A 7,550-nucleotide genomic window follows, 5' to 3' on the forward strand; every position below is an offset into this window, starting at 1 on the left:
CTGTAGGCTAACTAATTACCTTGGTCTCCAATGCACAGAGATCAACTTGCCTCTGCCTCCTGAGTGCTGGGATTAAAGGCGTGCACCACACCCACCTAGTTTAGAAATCCTAATATGGAAGGGGTTCCTAGTGTAGAGGGTCACGTGCTTCACAGTTTACATTACCAGTCTTATCTGTCACATTCTCTAAATAATTGCATCAGATCCTTGACTTTAAAGATTGTTTCTTGGGCAAGGCGTGGTGGCACACGCCTTTTATGCCAGTACTAGGGAAGTCAGATCTCTCTGACTTAGAGGGCAGCCTGGTCTACATAATGAATTCCCGGACAGTCAAGACTATTTAAAAAGACCTTGTCTCAATTATTTAACTAAATCAGATGAAGATAGTTACTTGGGCTGGTGAGGTGTCTCAGTGGGTAAAGGCACTTATAGCCAAGCCCAGAATCCTGAGTTTCATCTCTGGGACCCACCCACAGGATGGAAGGAGAGAGACGACTTCTGAAAACTGCCTTATCCCACAGGGAGAGAATCAGACCACAATATTTTGAGCCAAATTTGAAGCAAGTTTTATTGAATACTGGCCAGGACCATGGACACTGGACAGGCTCAAACCTGGGATTCCCAAAGTATGGCAGCAAATGACTTTAGTCATTGGTTTATAAAGGAAGAAGGTACAAGGGTATATAGTACCCCTCCTTTGTCCATTCAGTGGCAAGCTTGCCTCCTAATGAACTTCCTGCCTTGGTATCTCTCACCTACATGTGATCATCCTGTGCAGTTGAGGCAGCCAACTTTGTTTACTGAAGTGAAAACAAGTGGCTTCTTATCCTACATGAACCGCAGCCTCCAGCATTCCAGGAAGTTATCTGTCCTTGGGCAAGTGGGGCTCACAGGCTTAGAGGCATATTTGCTTAATAGATTTTCTTTTAAGCCCAGTAATTGAAACTTAAAACACAACTTTAGGGCTGGAGAGATGGCTCAGCGGTTAAGAGCACTGACTGCTCTTCTGAAGGTCCTGTAGTTCAAATCCCAACAACCAGATGGTGGCTCACAACCATCCGTAATGAGATCTGATGCCCTATTCTAGGGTGTCTGAAGACAGCTATAGTGTATTTACATATAATAAATAAATAAATATTTTTTTAAGAAAAACTTTAGCCATCACAGTTGTCTTCTGAGCTCATATATATAGAGGTGAGTTCATGTGTAAATAAAATAGAATTAAAATTTTAAATTAAAGTTAGCTACTTCTGGGGCCAGAAATGTAGCTCGTTGGTAAAGTACTTGTCTAGCATGCATGGGGCCTTAGGTTCTATCCTTGGTACAGAAAAAAGGAGGGGAGAGAGGTAATTAACTCATTTAATGGGTTTAATAAATTTTCTTTTTATAACAAATTTATTACATGTTTATTGTAGAAAAATATAAAATAGAGAAAAACAGATTTTTAAAAAAAAATAACCACTTATAATTCCATTACTCAGAAATAAGAACTATTAAAAAATGGTATTTACACCCTTTGTCATTTCCCTTTCTTTTCTGGGGAGGATTGAGACAGGATCTCACTATGTAACTCTGGCTGTCCTGGAACTTTATAGGTAGACCAGGCTGGTCCTGAACTCACAGAGATCCACCTGCCTCTGAGTGCTGCCATCAAAGGCATGTGCCACCACATCTGGGTTTCATATTTATATATGAATATAGTTTTTCTGCTTATTACTTAAACAGAACTGATTATATATTTATAGCCAGGGTTTTGTTTGTTTGTTACTTAAAATTGTCTCATGAAGGGACTGGAGAGAAGGCTCAGAGGTTAAGAATACTTGCTGCTCTTTCAGTGAACCAGAGTTCAGTCTCTATTACCCACATTAGGTAGCTAACAACTCCCTCTAATTACAGTTTTGTTTTGTTTTTTTAAGATTTATTTATTTATTTATTATATGTAAGTACACTGTAGCTGTCTTCAGACACTCCAGAAGAGGAAGTCAGATCTTGTTAAGGATGGTTGTGAGCCACAATGTGGTTGCTGGGATTTGAACTCTGCACCTTTGGAAGAGCAGTCGGGTGCTCTTACCCGCTGAGCCATCTCACCAGCCCCTAATTACAGTTTTAAGGCACCTGACACCACACCACTTTGGGCTTCTCTGTAGGCACCACATACATGAGGTACAAATACATTTACACACACACACACACACACACACACTCACACTCACACTCACACACATGAGGGCATGCATGCACACCATCATCATCAACAACAACAACATAAACTAAGTGTATATATTTCCATTGTTCTGGAGGTAGAAACATCAGGATCAAAAGTTTAAGATCAAGGTGATCCTTGGGCTACAATAGTGACAGCCTAAAATACATGAGACCCCACTGTGTGTGTGTGTGTGTGTGTGTATATATTGATATATATATATATATATATATATATATATATATATATATATAATATATAATATAACAAAATAGATAACAATATATAATGTAGCAATATAGATTTGTGTGTGTGTGTGTGTATGTGTACATACTGAGGTCAGAGGAGAACTTGTAGGCATAGGTTGGGTCCTAGGAATCTGATGAGATTAGCTGTGCTCAGGATAATATGGTGGGTCTTAGCAGTCAAACTCATACTCTTAGACTTTGCAGCAGGTGTCTTTACTGAGCCATCTCAACAGTCCAGACCATGAACTTTGAAAGGGTAGTGAGTATCTTCTCCAGGATCATTTCAGTGGAAGCAGAGTGTTTTGTTCAGAGCTCTAAGTAAGATCTTAGAATCTTACTTAGGATTCTGATAAAAAGTGGTCCAAGATTGCAGAATATCTCCCACACCATGAAGCTTTGTTAGGTATGTTCGTAAGTTAGAGCTTAAATGTCCAAGTACCATGGCCTGGTTTGTTTAAATAATAGAAACTTAATCTCTGCATAGTAACGTGGGTGCTCAAAGGTTAAGGGAATGAAGAAATGGCTCATGAGCTAGGAGTACTTGTTACCCTTGCAGAGGATCGGGTTCGATTCCCAGCATCTACATGGTGGCTCACAACCATCTATAATTCCAGTTCCAGGGGCTCTAATGACCTCTTCTGACACCAGACAAACCCAAGCTACTCAGACATACATGTAGACAAAACACCCACATGAAATAAATACATAAAATTAGCTATAAAAGTACATCTAAACCACACATCTATATCTGTATATATTTACACATACATGTATATATTAAAATGGTTATTTTCTTGAGGTCTTTCTGCTTGGTTTCTAGATGAGCTTCTCCCTGTGTCTTTATATTTTCTTCTTCTGTGCTTTTCCCATCTTAATCTCTTCCTTAGTTTTTTCCAAAGCTGGGATGGTACCCAGGACCTTGCACATGCTAAGCTAGGGCTCTATCACTGATCCGTATCCCCAGCCCTCATCCCTTTCTGCAAAGATACTCATCACATTAAATTAGGGCCCACTGATGTGTCCTCATTTTTCTTTAAGAACCTCTTCAAAGGGTGTGACTCCAAATATGTCATATTTGATATTGGGGGTTAGTACTTGAGAATTTGAGCAGGGGATGCATCCTTAACAGTCATAGACTGGCCTTCTCTGAAGATTTTAAATGTTTTCCTGAACTTGGTGACATTGGGCATGTAATACAGATGTTTTAGAGACCCAGGTAGGAAGATGTCAAGTGCAGGGTCTGCTTAGACCACAGAATGAGTTCAAGGCCAGCTTGGGTAACTGAGTGAGATCTCATCTGAAAATAAAGAAGTTAAATAATAAAATAAAATAAAATAAAATAAAATAAAATAAAATAAAAACCAGGCGATATAAGTGGATGGTAAAACATTTCTCTAGTGTGCATGAGGCTCTGGTTCGGTCTACAGGTCTGGAGGGAGGGAAAAGTTTCACTGTACTTTTTTATTGCTTTGCTAAACTAGGGTTCCAGTCGAAGACTTCTCACATGCTAGGCAAGTCTAGTGCTGAGCTGTATCTCCCCATTGCAATAGTTTTCTTGGTTTGTTTTATTTTCCTGCTGAGGGTAGAACCTAGGGCCTCACATACTAGACAGGTGCTCTGCTATTGACTTCTGGCCCAGTCTATTGACATTATTTTAAGAGGTTTTGCTGAGGAAATATGGTCTTTAAAGGCTTTTGTTTGTTGGTTGTTTTATTTATTTATTTATTGGTTGTTGTTTTTTGTTTTTGTTTTTGTTTTGTTTTGTTTTGGTTTTTGGTTTTTCGAGACAGGGTTTCTCTGTGTAGCTCTGGCTGTCCTGGAACTCACTCTGTAGACCAGGCTGGCCTCGAACTCAGAAATCTGTCTGCCTCTCTCTGCCTCCCGAGTGCTGTGATTAAAGGCGTGTGCCACCACGCCCAGCCTTTTGGTTTTTATTTTGTTTTTGTATTTATGTATTTGTTTTTTGTTTGTTTATGTTTTAGTCTTTTAAAATGGCATTTGTTGTCTTAAACATACTCCAGTCTTAAGCCCTTAGGAGCCACTGAATTACCCCTACTTAGCTATCTGTCACACGGAGAGCATGGCGCTACAACACACCCATCAGTTGCTTCTTCAATGGACGAACAAATGCTTGTCATGTTTCTTCGGGTTTGCAAAGACTTTATCTGTCCCCCATCCTTTAAAATATCTTGCTGGGATGAGATGTTTAACTTAGTTGGTAGAGTGCTCGACAAACACACACAGAGCCCTAGGCTCAATCTCCTGCAGTTTTATAAAGTGGGAGTGGTGACTCATGCCTGTAACCACAGTTCTTAGGAAGCCCAGACAGGTTCCAGGATAGCCTGGGCTACCGGAAAACATTTTCCCCAAACAAACAAACCAAAAAGATAGCACTGTCCCAAAGTGGGTGCATAATAAAATCATGGTGAACTAAGGCCACCACGCCACCTATACAAGTCATATTCATTAGGATTCCATGTGTTCTAGTGTGAAATGACACCCAGGCTCTAGAACATGTCTTTGTTTGTTTCCTAAGAGGGGAAAGAGTCTTTGACCCAGGGAGACTCATACATGGCTATTTTCAGTGCTGATGGATGGACAGGGTTTTTCACAGCCATCTGGTAGTGTGATTTACTCTTAACTTCTTCATCACTTTTTACAACTGAAAACCCTTGGTCTGATCCTTTGATGGATGAACACGAGGACCCAATCTGTGAGTGGGATGAGTGATAGCCAGGCATTGTGGGCAGATCCATCACAAGTGTCGAGGGCTATTCGTCTGTCGTAGTAAAGTGGCCTCCCGATTACCAGCATCATTTGAAGCTGAAGCTAAAGAAGTTTTGATTTGGCTCTGACCATCATTCAGTTAGACTTGTAAAGACACATACTCGTGGCAGGGAATGCAGCTCTGTGGTAAAGTACTTGCTTGGCAAATGCAAGGCCCACGGTCAACCCACTGCACTGGGGAAAAAGAAAAAGAAAAAAAAATGTGTGCACGATTTACTGAGGAAATATGTGTTGTGTGTGGGGATGGTTGCTTGTTTGTTTGTTTGTTTGTTTAATCTGTACCCTGCCTAGGGAATGAAGAGCTTCACTCTCCAGAGAAACTTGGAATTTTAAGAAGCAAGTCTTCTGGGCCAAGAAAGCTTTCCATCTGATAAGGAAGGCAGGGCTTTTGTTTATTTGTTTGTTGTTCATCTTATCATAGAAAGGAACAAGACAGACCCTCTCTATGTCCTGAGAGGTCAGGATTAAAAACTTCTAGGAAGCGGTGAACTCCGCATTGTGGAGGGAGGATGGGCTCAGAAGAGCCACGTCACCTTTTGCAAAGTTCTGAATGTTTATATATCTTTGAAGCCACATCTGTCAGCAGGTTGGTGGGAGGTATAACTAACTAACCCAGTGGCAGAGCCCTTGCCTAGCTCCTGTGAGGCACCGGGTTCCATCCCCAGCCCCACAGAAAGATCACAGGCACGCAGTGAGCAGCTTGGCTCGGGACTGCCAAAGGAGTCCATCCTCCAGCTCACTTTTGACACATTTCTAACAACCCCGGTTATCCAGTTTCCTAACCGCTGCAGATTAGAGCAGATCAATTCAAGGGGAAGAGCAGGTTGCTGTTGGCAGGCACACAGAGTTCAGAAAGAAGTGACAAGGGTCAGCCAGATACTGGGAAGGGAAGACAAGAGCAGACAAACACACTCCAGCTAGAACCAACGACGACGACACAGTGGAGTCTTAGGGAGTGCTGGCAAGCAGCTATTGGATGTCTAAAGATGCAAAGTCTCTTCGGGATGTGACCATCTGCAGCCTGTGCTAAAATGTTTATAAACCGTTGGCATGGGCCTGGGAGCCCAGGCCACATGTGTGCCGTGTGCCGAGTATGCACAAGGCTTGGGTTTAACCCTTGACACTAAATAACAAAAGCTACCGAGTGGTAGCTGTTAGTAGAGAAATGTATGATCTTATCAATCTGTCCCTATATTAGTGTTGGGGTGTTTTTGAAAATGAAGCAAGGCCAAAGCAATACACAGTGCATTTCAGGGATGGGGGGGGGTTGGGGGGAAGTGACTTCTACTTAGGATGATAATAACCCTTCAGCCACTAGAAACTATGCACTGGTCAAGACATCTGGGTAGCTAGAGGGACAGTGGACTGCAGATAACCAAAGTTGGATTCAGGTGCTTTTGGTATCCAACTCCTTCTGTCTTCTTTCCTTCTTTTCCGTCTCCTTTTTTTTTTTTTTTTTTTTTGAGACAGTCTCACTGTGTAGCTCTGGCTGGTCTGAGAGACTCAGACCAGCTTCTACCTGCTGAGTGCTGAGGTTAAAGGTGTGCTTCACCTCTGCCAGCTACTCCAGCTACTTTCTGCTACTTGTCGGAGACCCATTAAGGTAGTAGCATTGCTGGGGCGGGGGGGGGGGGAATTTGAAACTACAAATGACATCGCTCCGTTTGTCCCATCTTCTGCTACACTTGTTATTCCTAGGCAAACTATTCCTCTAACCACTTCCTCAATGCTTTTACCCCTTTCTGGCTCATTACCACCCTCCTCCAGGTTGGTCCCAGCTCTGTACACTTTGCCACATATATCTGCTTAGCGTACGCAAATCTGTGCTTCCAGGAAAGGCTTCATCCACCAAGGCCATGGAAACCTTCGCTCAGAAATCAGTTCCTAGCCGTCCCCTCTCTTCATTACCCCGTTAAAAGAAATTTGGCTTGTCTTTAGAGAGAGTATTTCCTGCAAAACCTTTCCTCATGAAGACCGGCTCTCCCAGGTCACAAGGTGTGTGTGAGTGTCCCCCTCCTGTCCCTTGCACATAGAGCCTCACCAGTCCCTTTGAGTCTCCTCTTCCCTGCCCTTCCCACTGCTGCTAACACAGCTTTAAGTCCTCACATTTCTTCAGGCGACAAGTCTGAGATCAGGATGTTGGCAGGGTTGATGGTGTTTCACAGGGTCTCTGTCTTTGCTTTCTTTTTCTGTAGCTGAGTACCATCCATAACCGAGGTCATTATTGCCTCTTCTTCTTCTTCTTCTTCTTCTTCTTCTTCTTCTTCTTCTTCTTCTTCTTCTTCTTCTTCTTCTTCTTCTTCTTCTTCTTC

The sequence above is a fragment of the Mus pahari genome, chromosome 16 (assembly GCF_900095145.1).
Source record: "Mus pahari chromosome 16, PAHARI_EIJ_v1.1, whole genome shotgun sequence".
Classification (NCBI taxonomy): Eukaryota; Metazoa; Chordata; class Mammalia; order Rodentia; family Muridae; genus Mus; species Mus pahari.